The 18,134-nt window shown below is 40.1% G+C and overlaps 1 protein-coding gene across 2 annotated transcripts in view; it reads right to left on the bottom strand.

Moving 5' to 3' along the window:
- LOC124554808 (uncharacterized protein DDB_G0271670-like) overlaps positions 1–18,134 on the bottom strand; it is a 192,256-nt gene that overhangs the window by 77,794 nt on the left and 96,328 nt on the right. The window contains exon 6 of one of the 2 annotated variants that reach the window (XR_006968457.1): positions 5,184–5,533. The exons of the other annotated variant lie outside the window; for it this stretch is intronic. The gene's annotated coding sequence lies outside the window, so the exon portion shown is untranslated. Of the gene's footprint in view, positions 1–5,183; positions 5,534–18,134 lie in introns of those variants that run through there. 2 annotated transcript variants of the gene reach the window in all.

Genomic DNA, 18,134 nt, shown 5'->3' with positions numbered 1-18,134 from the left:
GAATAGTGCACTATTTGGAAGTGGGTAAAGGTTATACTGGAGTGACTGATATGAGGCATGTGAAGGTCAGATGTTTGGTGTCACCGAGTGCAACTTATTGTCCCTCACTGCCAGTCACAGCTGCATGACACTTTGACTCAACAATGAGATAACAGCCTCAATGGAATGGCACATTGTGGTCCCTACAGGTCTTCTTTGCTGCTTGCTCATTTGCCCAAGCTTCCATGTAGCTTGGTAAGCATTTCCCCTTTTGCTGAAGGAGGAGCATTTTGTCCTTTATTTCTTGTCCCATTTTCTATGCTGGGTAAATTTACTGCAATGCCTGTAGATCACTAAGGTAGTTGGAGTAATCATCTTTGGGTTGAATCTCTTTTTTCTCGTGTTTGCTTTAACAGTATGTATGTTTTTGGGTAGGGTCCGCCTTTACGGAAACAATTTTGTTTTTTTAACCCAAACATGTTTCACTGCAGTTGCAGCATCTTCAGTATGCTTTTATTTTACGGCTGTTAAAGATAAAGAATATTCTTTACTGTTTACATACATGTAAATATAAGTTTTTAAAAATCATAATTACAGATATTTGAAGAAACACACAAAATTATAAATTCATACCTTTTTACCACATGGTGTGGTTTTCCTGATATATTATGTTTCTGCAGTGACTGTTTTGTTTAAATAATTTGTCTACTTTGAGGTGTAAGTGGTTGCAGATGATAAATTGTGAAACAAAACAGTCACTGTAGAAACATTACACATCAGGAAAACCATACCATGAGGTAAAAAGGTATGAACTCATAATTTTGTGTGTTTCTTCAAATATCTGTAATTATGATTTTTAAAAACTAATATTTACATGTATACAAACAGTAAAGAACATTCATTATCTTTAACAGCCACAAAATAAAAGCCCACCGAAGATGCTGGAACTGCAGTGAAACACGTATGGGTTAAAAAACAAAACTGTGTTTTGCTAAAGGCAGACCATATCCAAAACTATATGTAATTGGAGTACTTGAGAAACTTTTTTGCTTTGATTATGCCTCTCTCAATCCAATGACTTCAGGATTGCATGTGGTTCTGCATTAAATATAGGGCATAATCACCGGGTAGGAAAGATCCTGACCGCATGGTGCGAAGGTAAAACAACAGCCATCAGTCTATATTATTAAAATTGTGAAGCTCATTTAAAATGTTGTAAGACGAGGACATAAAAAATTTAACCTTGAGTGCATTTCCTCACACAGTTGGTCCCAACTAAAATAATTTTGGGTGTCTTTAGAAGTCAAGATAGATATCTGCTCCACCCTGGGCATAAAACTTAAATACGAGGCACATCCTTTTCTAAAATGCAGTGCTTTGTGCAGATCCCAATTGTCATTGTTGCTTGAAGTTAATAACTGAAAAGTCTTTTCATTGGTGGTCAAGCAGCAATGGGATATTCAGGTGCCTGTAGCGTGGATATTATTTCATAAGGTTGCAATGCCAAGCTAAGCATTTACTAACCAGTCTCAGCATGAAGGCTACAAATAAGACTGGTCCTCAAGGCTCATTATAGACAAGGGAATTCTCTCATTATGCAACACTTCGAACATTTTTAAATTAGAGGCTCTTGCAGACTCATACACTGTGTACACAAAACTGAGACATGACAGTACGGCGACTTCATAAACCTGGAGTAAACAGATTTGGTTTGTTCCCCATGAGCTGTTATCAATGCATTCGAAAATATTTAGAGCTTTCACAAACAGTGTTTTCAGGCCCACAATGTATGGAAACCAGGTAAGCTTAAAATCAAAGGTGAGAACCAGAAACCTCACTCATTCCTTAAAAATATCAATAGGTCCCTCATCTTCAGTTCACCAAAGAAATAAACAGAACATGAATGGTTAAAGAGGACACACACAAACCTTTCAAATGAAAAATTAGAACTTTTTTCGCTCATTCCTCAAGCTATCTTTCAGCTGTAACTGAAATGTTGTTTTTGTTGCAAGTTGAAGAAAAAAAATCATGAGCAAGAGATGAATCACAAGTTGTAGACAATAGAGAATCCAGTTTTCATATGAAGAAGGGACAGCCATATTCTTCTCAATTGGTGGAAATGAAGTCCCAGTTGCCTCTCGCAGTGGACATTCTGTGGCATGGAAAAGATAATTAGATGGACCCAGACTGATACTACTGGTAATACTAGTGTAATGTTCTGCCATTGTCTAGGCTATGCCTTGGACATTGGTCTGGAGAGTGATTCACATTACAGAAGCCTCTTAGAATTGGCTGCACAGCATCCAGTTGGGCTTACTGAACACCAACTATTGTGGCTTTCTTTCAGACACTGTTTTCTGGCTGGTGAATCAAGATATGGACACAGTTACTGGAGTAAAAGTCAACAACCACTTCCCATCGAGTAGTAGTAGTAGTAGTAGTAGTAGTAGTAGTAGAGTGTGTGTGTGTGTGTGTGTGTGTGTGTGTGTGTGTGTGTGTACAAGGCAATCTGCTTGATGATCTGATGATAGCTCATTCATCTAACAAGGGAACCTCCCCATCGCACCCCCGAGATTTAGTTATAAGTTGGCACAGTGGATAGGCCTTGAAAAACTGAACACAGATGAATCGAGAAAACAGGAAGAAGTTGTGTGGAATTATGAAAAAAAAAAAAAGAAAAGCAAAATATACAAACTGAGTATTCCATGCGTAGGATAGGCAACATCAAGGAAACATTCAGCTCAGGAGTGCCGTGGTCCTGTGGTTAGGGTGAACACCTGTGGAACAAGAAGTCCTAGGTTCAAATCTTCCCTCAAGTGAAAATTTTAATTTCTTTATTTCCGCAAGGTTATGACCTGTCCGTTCATTCATTTACGTCTCTGTTCACTGTAATAAGTTTAGTGTCTGTGTTTTGCAACCGCACCGCAAAACCGTGCGATTAGTAGACGAAAAGACGTGCCTCTCCAATGGGAACCGAAAACATTTGATCGCAAGGTCATAGGTCAACCGATTCCTCCACAGGAAAACACGTCTGATGTATTCTATACGACACTGGTGTTCCACATGACAAGAATATGTTGTCGACCCACCTAACTTGTACACTTGGCGATTGGGTAAAAAGATTCTTCTACCTTGCCCGATTTAGGTTTTCTTGTGGATGAGATAATCACTCCCAAAAAAGTGATGAAAACATACGAGTTTGTCACATAAACTGCAACACATGAATGTAACAGTTTCACAGTCGCACAATTTTCCCTGTGCTCTGTCAAAACATATGTTTTTAACGTTTTAAAATTTTTCCGTGTTTAGACCATCAAATCCTGCATATGTCCAAGCAAATCTGAACATGTCCTGGAATTTTGGAGTGTGAAGTTGATTATGTGTGAGTGCCTGAACTTTGATAATTGTCTGAATACAAAAAATTAAACTTTTCACTCGAGGGTAGACTTGAACCAAGGACCTCTAGTTCCGCAGGTGCTCACGCTAACCACAGGACCACGGCACTCCTGAGCTCACATTATCCTCGATGTTGCCTATCGTGCGCATGGACTACTCAGTTTGTATATTTTGCTTTTTTTTTTCATAGTTCCACACAACTTCTTCCTGTTTTCTCGATTGATCTGTGTTCAGTTTTTCAAGGCCTATCCACTGTGCTAACTTATAACTAAATCTAAGGGGGGAGCGATGGGGAGGTTCCCTTGTAAGTCTTAAGTGGCGGCCAGTAGAGGGAACATACTGTAAACCTCGGATGCACATGCACGGATACAGTGACTGCTTCTAGGCTGGTGGTGATGGGGAAAACACTAAGTGGTGTGAAAAGACTCTTCCTTTAGCTATCTCCCCACTATGCTCATTGTTTTTGCAGAGGCTTTAGCTATGTATGTAGTGTGAGGGCATCAGAGAGTTCAAACTGACACCAGCAAAATTATACACACCTGTCTTCCCTGACCTAGAAGCCTTATTTCCTCCACATGCCCTGAACCCACTGAACTTCCATTTAAGTACAGCAGCAATCTTATCAGTGCATTTTTCCTCTTTCTTTTGTTCTCTTGTTCCTTGGCGGTGATGAGTTTGCTGTGGAGGGAAAATGTGTGGGGTATGGTGATGTTACTTGAGGGACTTGCCAGTTCCCTCAGGCAGATGTCAATGGCCACAGCATAATACAATTTTTTGTCTGTCTTTCCCTGCCTTCTGTGAGAATGCTACATTTACAGGTGAAGTTTGCTGTGGTTTGCCTTTCTAGCATCATATTATTAACATATTAAAATCAGTAGCATACTAGCAGATATTAACTCATTTATACTGTTAAAAGAGTAGTGCACTTCCTCAGTGGCATTGAAACCACTAGCGAAAGGGGAAAATCTCTGACACACTTTAAACATTATTCACTTCTTTAAATTAGTACTGTATCAGGATATACAAAACAAAACAGATAGCTACTTATATAGTTCATAATGCTTACTCAGTAGGCATGACAATGTACAAAATCAAAAGGAAACGTAAAACTGAAACATTATACAAACACACCAGTGTTTCCCAAAAATGTTAGCTGTGTTTTGATCATGCGTTCTACTGTTAGGTATTCCATCTTTATTTCCTACACCTGACAGAAGTTGCTGATTGCTCATATGAATCTTAAGACGATCAACACTACAAGAATTAATCTCCTCCTCCATGCATAAGTTTCTATACCTGTAACATTGACAACCAATATGGTAACATCATCAAATCTTTATTTCCTGTTACTTAGAAACAAAAGTGATCAAACCATGCTGCTCATGTCAATCACACACCGAACTGCAGAGATGTACATGGACTGTGACTACACATGTCAAAGCACTAAAACATTTCATGTGTAGCAAGGTGTACAACATTATAACTGAACTGACATACTGCAGTTCCATCAACACAAAGAGATTTGAAATTATGTAAGCAGTCATAAAAGTCTCAAAATATTAAAAGAAAAAAAATATGTGGAGAATCACCATGTCTGTCTTTCATTAAAATGACTGAAAACAATAAAACTTATAAATTGTTTAGCAGAGTTCGGGCTTTTACATATTCAATACTTTAATAAAAATGTCTTTATTCAGTTTTTTCATTCTTTATTCATTGTAATCTATATGTATCATTTACAATTTCTCACAATGTGTGTACCAAATTAAATGTATACACATCAACAGTTTGAGAAAATGCTCTGTGCCAAATATGAAAACAGATTTGATGAAGTTTCATCAAACACTAATCATCACTAAATTTACACAATATTTGAAGACAAACTATTACAATTTTTAAAAAATCAATCTGGGGTGGAAATGTCATATAATTTTGCCCCTCTTGAATAAAGCCCTCACTTAAAATAGCTTTTTACAAAATAAAATATTAATGTCAAAATTTTATATATATCTGTACATTTATTAATTTTCATGTCCTGTGAAATTCTAACTTTCACTACAGCATCATCCTCTATTACTTTTGGTTAACTGATGAAATGTCACTTTTGTAGCAATCACTTTTCAGTTTTTCTTTTTCCTAAAGCATGTTTAAAGAGTTCCTGCAAGCGAAATAAATATCCTCAGCCATAAAAGAGAATTAGGTGAGATAGAAAGAGAAAAATATAAATTAAAAAATAATATCAAGAACAACAGTAGCCAACAAGAAAGATACAGGAATGAACTAAAATAATGAATTCAGAATTCAGAAAGATTACTCCAAATGTATAACGTAAAAATGAAACTACTAACAAAGTGAACTGAACTACAGAAAAAATAAATAAATTCAAGTACTTCACTACAAGTCTAAGAACAGCCTGCTACCTATTGTTGTTACTAAAGTAGATTACATAACAAAATTAAAACAGATTATGTCGAATAAATGTTGAGAAGAAAAGTATAAGATTTTTTGGACAAATAGTAGTCAAAACTGTGGAAGGAACTTCAACTTAAGACTGCATGTCACTGGTCAAAAATGCTTTACATTTTCAATATAGATTCACTCACTCCCCCTCCCCATCAGGAGGAGCAATTAAACTGGGACACACTAATCTATGAACTAGCAAATGATAGTATTCCATGTTTCCCTGTTATTTTAGATATAGTGCATTCAGGCAGTTTAAAAAAAATACATATTCTTTTCCAAGATTGTATTGGTCAAAATTAGAAAAAAAGTTCCTATCAAAATATGTGCAGAAACATATGCCACTGTAGACACAGAATACTTTTCACATGTGCTATAAATGTTCAGTATTCAACAGTGTAGCCCATCATCCTGTTAAAGTTTGTTGCTCAGTTATTATTGGTTGTGTTTGTCTCTGTATTTATTCTATTGACTGTCGTGCTGATGTGGCTCATAGAAGTTACAACTGTCTCCTGCATTAGACATTCCTTATTTACGTATTGAGATTGTGGTGGTTTCAAAATAAGATTAGAGATTCCGTACCATGTGACTGACATAAATATGGAAATGGAGTTCTATTACTCCACATGGGAAATGGCAGGCCTCATATTCTGCTATGGCTCAGTCAATGATATTAATCGACAAGCCCTTGCCATGTATACTGAACAACACCTGCAAGCCTCACAACATACGAAGATAAAAATAAATAAAAAATCTATGTTACTTAAGAAACACTTAGACACTTTGCACCACTGACATGGGATTCCAGTAGTCTTAACACAATACACGTTTTGAAGAACCCAACTTCAATGAAACAGATTCTCTCTTTTTCTCAACTATATAAATTTTGCAACATGTGTTTCACTATCGTCTGAGAGTTTTCCTTTCTATTACTGTCAAACAATAAGTAAATGTTAGATGGGAATAAATTTAATTCAAAATTGCAGTCATCATATTCAGAATTTTTCAACAAAAAATATGTAACAGCGCACACTCCGCTGCAGAGTGAAAATCTGATTCTGGAAAAATATGTATATTAATGGTGCATGTTGTTCTTCATATTGCTGTGTCAGAAGAACTCCTAGGGATTTTTCTGACAAAGTGTTTGGAATAAAATTTAAAAATATCCTAAAATGAAACTACTGGTGTTAGGGCTATTCTGCACTTTGGTATTATTGCATATGTTATTGCTACTATTTGTTTGTTACAGCTACTGTCAAACACTGCTGTGCTAATTATGTTTACAATTTGTTTTCTAGGCTACTGGAACTGTTCACAGGGAACAAAAAAATCTTTGCTAGTTAGTTAGTTAGTTAGTTAGTTAGTTGAGAAAACATTTTACTTGCATAGGAGTTGGTAATGTTTGTGAGAATGAGAGGTGTTTGTAATTTGTTTTAGCTTAATTTTGGTGTGGTTGTAGTTTCCGTATTTCAAAATTTCATGAATTTTATTCATAACATGCAACATTTTTCTGTCTGTGATGCATCTGAGGGCATGCTGAAAAGTAATGCCTGCATTTTTTTATGTGAAAACTCCTACAGCTTTTAAATAAAATAAACATTAACATTCAGCATCTTTAATCTTCAGGTCTACACATTTATTTCTCAACAGCATCACCCTGGTGATGGACAAACTTCTACGAGAGACTAACTTGTCAATATGGTTATTGTAGAATGTTTGACTTCGTTGAGACAGCCACAAACTCACCTCTGCTTGCACTACTTCATCTGAATCACAGTGAAGTACTCAGTGATCTTTAAGATTTGGAAACAGATGAAAATAAGATGGGGCCAAGTCAGGACTGTATGGAGGATGATTGATAACAGTGACCCCCAAGGCTTTAGATGGTGGCACGTCACAGCACCTGTGTGTGGTCTGGCATTGTCATATTGAAGGAGAAAGTGCTCTATATGTGGACAAACTCTTCAAATTCGAAGCTCTATTACAGCACGCTGTTTCCTACGCACCAACACAGTAACATTGTGAAATGCCATGTAATACAGGGGTATAGTGACAGAGGGCTGCAAACACATAGACATGAAGAATACAGATGTAAAATCTTAACAACATTTGTTTTATCTAAAAAGCTTTAAGTGTTTTCACACAAAAAAATTCCAATGCATACAGCTATAATTGGTGGAGACTTCAATCTACCCTCGATTTGCTGCCAAAAATACATGTTCAAAGCCGGTAGTAGACAGAAAACATCATCTGAAATTGTACTAAATGCTTTCTCTGAGAATTATTTTGAACAATTAGTTCATGAGCCTACACGAATTGTAAATAGTTGCGAAAACACACTTGACCTCTTAGCCACAAATAATCCTGATCTAATAGAGAGTGTCATAACGGATACAGGGATTAGTAAACACAAGGTTATTGTAGTGAGGCTCAAAACCATATCAACCAAAACCACTAAAAATAAACGCAAAATATATCTATTTAAAACAGCAGATAAAAATTTGCTTGATGCCTTCCTAAGAGAGAGAGTCTCCATTCCTTCCCAGCTAATTATGTAACTGTAGACCAGATATGGCTCAAATTCAAAGATACAGTATCGACAGCAATAGATAGATTCATACCGCATAAGTTAATAAGAGACGGGACTGATCCACCATGGTACACAAAACACGTCAGAACACTGTTGCAGAAGCAATGAAACAAGCATGCCAAATTCAGAAAAACGCATAATCCCCAAGACTGGCTATGTTTCATGGAAGTTCAAAATTTGGTGCGGATGTCAATGTGAGATGCTTTTAATAGTTTCCACAATGAAACATTGTCTCAAAATATGGTAGAAAACCCAAAGAGTGTCTGGTCATATATAAAGTACACCAGTGGCAAAAAAACAGTCAATACCATCACTGAGCAATAGCGATGGAAATGTTACCGATGATGGTGCCACTAATGCGGAGTTACTAAATACAGTTTTCTGTGCTTCCTTCATGAAAGAAGACGAAGTAAATATTTCAGAAATCGAAACCAGAACAGCTGTTAGCATGAGTGACATAAAAGTAGATATCTTACGTGTTGCGAAACAACTCAAATCACTTAAGAAAGGTATACCAATCAGGTTCCTTTTAAAGTATGCAGACACAATAGCGCCTTTCTTAGCAATCATATACAGCTGCTCACTTGACAAAAGGTCTGCTCCTAAAGACTGGAAAGTAGCACCGGTCACATCAATATTCAAGAAAGGAAATAGGAGTAACCCACTGAATTACAGACCCATATCACTGACCTCAATTTGCAGTTGGATTTTGGAGCATATACTGTACTCCAAAGTTATTAATCACCTTGAAGAAAATGACTTATTGATACATAATCAACACGGATTCAGAAAATATCATTCTTCTGCAACACAACTAGCTCTTTATTCCTGTGAAGTAAGAAGTGCTGTTGACAAGGGATCTCGGATAGATTCCATATTCCTAAATTTCCAGAAGGCTTTTGATACCTTTCCTCACAAGTGACTATTAATCAAATTGCGTGCATATGGAGTATCATCTCAGTTGTGTGACTGGATTCGTGATTTCCTCTCAGAGAGGTCACAGTTCATAGTGATAATACGGTGAATCATTGAGTAGAACAGAAGTGATATCTGGCATTCCGCAAGGTAGTGTCGTAGGCCCTCTGCTGTTCCTGATTTACATAAATGATCTAGGTGATAAGCCTCCTTAGATTGTTTGCAGATGACGCTGTAATTTACTGTCTAGGAAAATCATCAGACAATCAATTCCAATTACAAAATGATCTAAAGAGAATTTCCGTATGGTGCGAAAAGTGGCAGTTGGCACTAAACAAAGAAAAGTGTGAGGTCATCCACATAGGTACTAAAAGAAATCCGATAAATTTTGGGTATACGATAAATCGCACAAATCTAAGGACCGTCAATTTGACTAAATATCTAGGAATTACAATTACGAGCAACTTAAATTGAAAGACCACATAGATAATATTGTGGGGAAGGCGAAACAAAGACTGTGCTTTGTTGGCAGAACACTTACAAGATGTGACAAACCCACTACAGAGACAGCCTAAATTACACTTGTCTGTCCTCTGCTGGAATACTGCTGCGCGGTGTGGGATCCTTACAAGGTAGGATTGACGGAGGACATCGAAAAACTGCAAAGAAGGGCAGCCTGTTTCGTGTTATCGTGCAATAGGAGTGAGAGTGTCACTGATATGATATGCGAGTTGGGGGTGACAGTCACTGAAACAAAGGCACTTTTCTTTGTGGTGAGATCTATTTACGAAATTTCAATCACCAACTTTCTGTTCCGAATGCGAAAATATTTTATTGACACACACCTACATAGGGAGAAATGATCATCATAATAAAATAAGAGAAATCAGAGCTTGAATGGAAAGATTTAGGTGATCCTTTTTCCCACGCACCATTCGAGAGTAGAATGGTAGAGAAGTAGTACGAAAATGGTTTGATGAATCCTCTGCCAGGCACTTAAGTGTGAACTGCAGAGTAACCATGTAGATGTAGATTTTTCAGCACGCCCTCTACAAGTCATCTGAGATCCTGATTTTTGTGTTCCGGACAGGTATTCTCAACTTTATTTCGACAGCAGTCTCTCTCTCTCTCTCTCTCTCTCTCTCTCTCTCTCTCTCTCTCTCTCTCTCTCTCTCTCTTTCTGATTTGCTTTACAATGCAAAAACAACTAAGCTCATACGCATCTATGTTAGAACTGTAGAACACAAAGACAATGAGGGGAGTTAAAAACGACTACATGTTAATCCCAAATGACGGAAGTGAAGACAGCTAAAAACAGGGACATAAAGAAAGGCCTATATAATATGCCACAGACAAATGGAGGTCTCAAACTAAAAATTAAATGGCCTTCACCATATTGCTACGACAGATACAATGTACAACGTGGTTGACAGCCCACGTGTTGTTCGCCAAAACGGCTGATAACACACACGGCAAACAAAAACGAGAATGTAAGTGGTTAAAAAAAGAGCTTTCTGTCAGGAAATGACAGACCATCAAAGGTTGAGCGCAATGAGTAGAATGTGGTGGGGCAGCACCACTTAACAAATGGTGATGGCTAAAAAGACAGTAGCCAATATGCAACATAGCTAAAATGATTTCCTCGCAGTGAGAGGGCAGCGTGGTGGTCATCCAAGCCACTGGCAGAGGCTTAATAACTTGGACCTTTTTCCCATGAAGGGAGGGCCAGTGGTGACGTCAAAGTGACACCACCTGCTGACAGACAGTAACACAGAGATCATTGGAGGGAATGTAAGAATTAGAGGGCTGAGGTACAAGGATGGCAGGAGTGAGCAAGTGACACCTTTCTTTGCGCCATTGCACTATGGAATGGATGGTGTACAGCACAAAGAGGATTTGAAGGGCACTGAAAGAGTGGGAGCAGATGACACAATTGAAAAGCCTGAGTCATTGGATGCACTGTGTGGCCTGATACAGGGCGAAGATCTCTGCTGTAAATACTGAGCAGTTTTCTGGAAGCCGATACTGGAAAATGTCGGTGCCAATGACGAAGGCACACCTGACACCACAGTCAGTCCAAGAGCCATCAGTGTACAAAAAAGGTATTATCACGAAGTTCCATGTGACGGTCTTGAAATTGAAGGCGATAGAGCGAAGCTGGAGTAGTGTCCTTAGGAAGCGAGTGAAGGCCAAGGTGAACATGCACCACTGCAAAAGCCAAGGTGGTGAAGGGTTCACACTCCCCGGAAAAGTTGTGGGGTAGCATGTAGTTAAGCTGCCAAAGCAAGAGTCGAAAACGAACTCCAAGAGGTAACAGAGAAGAGGGACGCTCCACATACTGGCGATCAAAGGAATCATCGAAGGTGGCGACATAGGATGGGTGGCCACATGTGGCACACAAATGGCATGCATATCTGCTGAGGAGAAAGTCATGGTGGTAGGACAGTGGTAGTTCGGCAGCTTCTGCATACAGACTCTGAGCAAGGATACTGTAAAAGGTGCCAGTGGCCAAATGGATGGTATTGAGATGGCGTAAGATGCATAAACGAAATACTTATACGCTAGTGTCGAACAGACAAGGGACTGGTACAAATGGAAGTACCACTGAGGACACACAGGACATTGAGGGACCATGTACAGCAGGCTCCCAGATATGACACGTGGGAGGATCAAGAAATTTTCCTATCGAGCATGAGCCCCAGGAATTTTGTAGTTTCAATGAACAGAACAGCAACATGCCTGAGATGTAAAGATGGTGGAAGAAACCAATTGTGCTGCCAGAAATTCATACAAACGATTTTGACAGTGGAAAAATGAAAGCCATTGTTGATGCTCCATGAGTAAAGATGATCAAGACATCACTGAAGACGCCGCTCAGTGGCACTGGTCCATGGAGAACTGCAATAGATAGCAAAATCGTCAACGAAAAGGGAGCCGGAGAAACCTGGTGGGAAACAGGCCGTAACAGGGTTAATGGCAATAGCAAAGAGGACGATGCTCAGTACGGAACCCTGAGGCACACCGTTTTCCTGGATAAAGGTGTCTGACAGAGAGCATGATCCAGCTCCCTTATACTAAAGGTGGCACTGTAGCACTCATGATTCTGAGAAGAGAAGAGTATCACCCGAGCCGCCTCCACTTGTTTACAATGGAGGAAGGCAGGGTGATAGGAAGTGGAGATCAAAATCTCCACAAAATAATGGTCCAAGGTGTTGGGGATAGCAACTGGGTCCATTATGACATCATCTGCTACTGTCAGGCCAGAAATTGGGGAATGGACCTTGTTCCCAGGCATATGTCTGAGGATTGCCCACACGAAGGAAGCCTGTGCGGAACTGTTAATGGAACTAGTATAGGAAATTCAGCTAGCTTTGCTGCTATCCTGAAGAGCATAACAACACTGTGCGTGCAACTGTCTGTAACAAATGCAGCTGGCCTCCGTAGGGTGATGGTTAATAATGCGGAGAGCATGTCTCCATGCGCGAATTGTGTCAGGGCACGCCTCAGTACACCAAGGGACCGGGACACGGTGTAGTAAGAGGAAATGTGAAGAATGGAACATTCTGCGACGGTAAGGATACCGTTTGTAAGATATTCTAACTAATCATCATATCTGGGGAAATGTTCGTCGAAGGTAGCCAGGGAGGAGTAAAGCCTACAGTCGGCCTTAGTAAGCTGCCATTTGGGTGTGCATGTATGGGGGGTGGGAGCCAGCAAACAGATAGCACATGGGAAATGGTCACTCAAGTACGTGTCAGAGAGAATGACCACTTGAGATGATGGGCAAGCTGGGCAATGCAGAAGGATAGGTCCAAATGGTAATAGGTGTGCATAGAGTCTGAAAGGAAATGTGGTTGCTACTCTGTTAAGGCAGAAGAGGTTAAGTTGACTGAGGAAGTCAGCCAAGAGGGTACCTCTCAGACACGTTCTGGGAGAACCTCAAAGGGGATGATGCACATTAAATCATCAAGCAGCAGAAAGGGGTGAGTTAGCTGCCAAATAAGCTGGATGAATTCTTACCTGGTGACATCAAATGACGGAGGGATGTACACAGTACAAAGGGAAAAGTGAACTGCAACAGTTTGAAAGAGCAGGACGACTCCCCCCATGAGATGGAATGCTGTCCTCAGGGAGAAGGTCAAAATGAACTGGGAAGAAATGAGAGAACTCAAAGCAGCCATGATGATGTAATTTAGTTTCCTGAAGGAGATAACAAGTGGACGCTGAGATTCTAAGAGCATCTGTAAATCATCTTTGTTGGATCGAAGCCATGAATGTTCCATTGGAGGAGAGTCATGACGAGGAAAAAATGAAGGGTGACACCTCGGCGGCTGCCGAGTGCCAGCCTTCAAAGACTTGCTGCTACGGGGCACAGAGGCAGTAGGATCCTGCTCCATGAGGTATACAGAATAGTAGGTATTCTCCTCTCAGCCTGTGAAGTCCAGGGTGGAAAAATGGTTGATGGTGTGCACCACACTGGCGACATGGAGATCAGCCAGGTGAGGGTGTCACGTTGCAACACCATCGAAGAGGATCTTTGAGTTGGCAAAGGAGAAGACCATTTGCCTTTTTGGAGCCTTTCCGTGTTGCAGAGGAAGGCTCAGATGTTGGCTGACTGGAAGGACATAGGAAGTCTTCATGGGAGTATTCCTCCTGCCCTTTTGGCCTGCCGTTCGTGTAGCTGGTGACTTCGTCCCATGAGGCAAAAGTTTGGTGGTGTGATGCACAGCTGGAGGGGGAAATGGAGACGCTACCATGACGCTGTGAGACTTCACAACTGTGGTGCTAAATTTCAGGTCACATGTCTGCATGGCTATGTCCTTCGTGGGGCAAGATGTAGCAATAACAGTACTGTAGGTGGTAGAACACAGGGTTGCTGAGTAGCCAACAAGTTGCGAGTGACCGGGTAAGACACTTTCTTCTTCACCCAGATCTCTTAGACAGCTCGCTCATCAAGATACGTGTGAAAATCATGGGAGGAGGCAGCATGGTCACCATTGCAGTTGATGCAGTGGGGAGAAGGTGGTGAACAATTGCCCTTGTGAACATCCCTAACACAGGTTACACATTTGGCTGGGTGTCAACAGGACTCGAGTATGCTTGTAACAATGACACTGGTAGTAGTGTATTGGATTCAGAATATATATGGTCTGACTGTGAGAACTTCACACCTGCTTTGATCTTTGACGGAAGAACCATTCTATCAAAAGTGAGCAAGAGTGTGCGTGTGGGCAGTAAGGAGGTATCTACTTTTTTCAGCACCCGATGGACTCTAATGACACCCTGATCAGAGACATACATTTGGATTTCTGCCTCGGTCAGACCACTGAGCAGCCTAGTGTAAATAACACCACAGGAAGAATTCAGTGTTCAACGAGCCTCGACACGATCAGGATAGCAATGGAGGAGCAAAGCTGCAAGCAGTAGTTGTGCTTGAGAATTGGAAGTAGTCTCCAAAAGCCATGTGCCATTGTGTAAATGAGAGCAGAATTTCACAGGGACAGCCACTGCATCAACACTATTCTGAATAATAAATAGATTTACCATAGCAAAGGACTGACCATCTTCAGTATGTGAAACCACAAGGAACCGTGGTGCAGCTGGTAGGGTCATTGAATCGTTAGCCTCATTCCGTTTATGTTTCATAGCTGCTGACTGTGAAGATGATTGTCTCATTGGGAGAAAATCCCCCTCAATTGCCAGTGTCTCCGACTGTGTGCTCCTTCCGACTGTGGTCCTTTTCAGAAGGGGGCACACCCACCTTAGGTGATTGTTCACACCTCAGGCCACACCTCCTGAACACCTGACAGAGGGACCAACTGGAAATTTGTGAAGGTAGCAGCTCAGGCCATCACCCCTCCCTGCACCTGGGCTGTACCAGGGGTACTTGCAAACCCTACCTGTCGACCCGGAGCTGGCAATTACACGTTACCCAGTCACCTGTTACATGTCAGACGTATGGGCCAGCCTTCAGGAGTACACAGAGAGGAAGAAGAAAAAGAGGAACCTCAAATGCCAAAGTGGTGGAAGGATAGGAGACGGTGAATGAAGAAAGAAAAAAGGAACGAAAAATAGTGGAGAGTACTTTTGGTAGTGGTTATCGAAAATGCAGAACACATTCCCAAAAACAGCCCAGACATGTTTCCCAAGGGAAGGGAAAAAGAACAGCAAGAGGATAGACATGCAACATGAAGGTAAAAGATGCTGCAAAGGCTAGGGCTCTATGGCAGCCAAGCACGAACCCACCAAATTGCAGCTAGCCCCCTGGGGCTGCATGTGCATGTCCGAGAGAGCGAGAGAGAGAGAGAGAGAGAGAGAGAGAGAGAGAGAGAGATTTCTTTTTAGATATACAACTTTTTAGATATACAACTTTTTAGATATATGACAACTTTCTACAGTTACCAGTTTCTGTGGAGGGATGTAAATGCAGTGAGAATTTTTAAGTCGGTGTTGATATCTCTTGATCTGTGATCCAGAACAGTAGAACATTTGGCGAAAGTGGAGTGTCAACTGCAATTTTTAGTGGCCTTATGTGCTCGGTGTACCTAACAGCAAAATTTCTTCATTTCTGGACAACATAAATAGGCATACTTGTCTTTGTTACCATTAGCTGCCTCCCTCCTTTTCTTTGTCTTTAGTTCTCTGCGCATAAGCACGACATAAACATCAAGTCAGTGACAAATTTTAAAAGTGCACATACACAACACCTAACTAGACACAAACACATAATTAGACAAACCTTACATATTCAAAGGCAACATAAGTTTAGAGAATACTGAACAGCTGATACAAAAGGTTACACACATTAAAATATCGCAAATGCCACTATGGCATCGAAAATGTAACATACATGGATACCAATATCCCCACAACACAAACTGTCAACATCAACAAACAGCACATAAGGGAACAGATCGACATTCCTGAACCACACGTAGAAAAAATGACAGATATTCTGAAACTAATCACAAAAGGGGTGCAAGGCCACCCCCCCTCCCCCCTCCCCCCTCCCCCTCCCCCCCCCCCCCCCACACACACACACAGGATCATCAATCAGTAAGATTCATAGTTATCATCATCTTAAATCACATGAAGAACAAAATTTTTCAAATCAATGTCAAACCAAACAACACAGAATAATATATTGGCATTGATATGTACACGACATCACGTCTTCTAGATGAAACATACAGTCACATACAACTACTTCACAATGACACAACAGCCCACCCAAAGGGAAAATACTCCCTAGCAACAGAGAAGACAAAGTTAAATTTTATATATACATCACAATCCCCATTTGACACAAATACATAGCAGTCGTTTCAACCAAGTGACAGTGGTAGAAAGTAACAACATTATGAAGTTCAAGTTTGAAGTTTGATGATGCTATGTAGTTTAGCATTTCTTTGGCAGCCATCAATACTGAACACTCTTGGTGAATTTGTAAACATGGATAAAGCTGGTGATTATCATGTGATACAACACTTTCATTTGAAAAGTGTTAGTTGAACTAATATTAAAGCTGGGCTATATTCTACACTGGAGGAGTCTGCTCGTTTATTTAAAATGGTAAAAAATTGGGTGACAGAGTTTGTGTGAGGGTGTACATGCTGCCAAGATGAACATCACAATGGTCGACCAAATGAGTTGACCACAACTTACATTGTGAAGAAAATCCACAAAATGGTATTGGATGAGTGCCGACTGATCATGTGCGAGGTAGCAGACATTGTAGGCATTTCAAAAAGTGCTGTACATCACATAGTGCCTAATTTGGACACAAGAAAGCTGTGCACAAGATTGGTGTAGTGTTTACTCACAGTGGAACAAAAACAGCATTGTGAGGATGTTCGAGTCTAGTGTTTAGCAATGTTTTGCTACAATCAAGCCCAGTTTTTGCATTGAATCATAACCTTGGATGAACACCCAAGATGAAGAAACAGTCAGTACAGTGGATTATGTAGTGGGAATTGACTCCAAAGGCGGAAAAGACAGTTCCAACTGCAGGTAAGGTCATAGCGTGAATTTTTTTCCGGATGAGTGTGGGATAATTTTCCATTGATTATCTTCAAAAAATAAAGTCCAGCAATGGCCAGTGTTTGTGTACTTATTGCTGTGTGAGTGATGAAATCAAGCAAAAACGGCTGCAGTTAGTGATAAAGGAAGTTTTGTTTCATCACAACAATGCATTGATTCACCCACCCATTATTGCCATGGGTACAAATCCATGTGTTAAAGTTCAAATTGCTGCCTCATGCACCCTATTACACAGATTTAGCCTCCTCTGGTTATTTTCTGTTTAAAAACTGGAAGAAATGGCTTCAGGGCAAAAAACTTGTCAAAAATGAACAGGTGGAATCTGAAACTGATGCTTATTCTGTGGAGTTCAAGAATTATCACTATAAACAGCATATCAAAGCTACTGAACATCGCTGTAAAAGTGTATCAAGCTGAAAGGAGACAATGTAGGGAAACAATTTTTCTTTATTGGGTCAGATACTTCTCACACAGAACACACCAGAACAATAAGTTTCCACAACAAACAAGTAAATAATTCATACTCATCTACAACAATAAAGAAGTTTGCAGGGTTAGAAAACACTCAGAAGACAACATCTGAAAATAGCTTACAGAACAGAGAACTCAGTACAAACAAAATTGAGAACTACTAACATGAACGTAGATGAAAACAAAACACCTGTTATTCATCAGCTCACTCATCGAAACAGCAAGCCAATTTATACTGAGCAGACAAGAAGAAATTCCAACAGTAGATACCCAGAGCATATAA

This window comes from Schistocerca americana, chromosome X, assembly GCF_021461395.2.
Source record: "Schistocerca americana isolate TAMUIC-IGC-003095 chromosome X, iqSchAmer2.1, whole genome shotgun sequence".
NCBI lineage: Eukaryota > Metazoa > Arthropoda > Insecta > Orthoptera > Acrididae > Schistocerca > Schistocerca americana.
The sequence above is the reverse complement of the archived record's forward strand: the minus strand, read 5'-3'. Positions and strand labels throughout refer to the sequence as shown.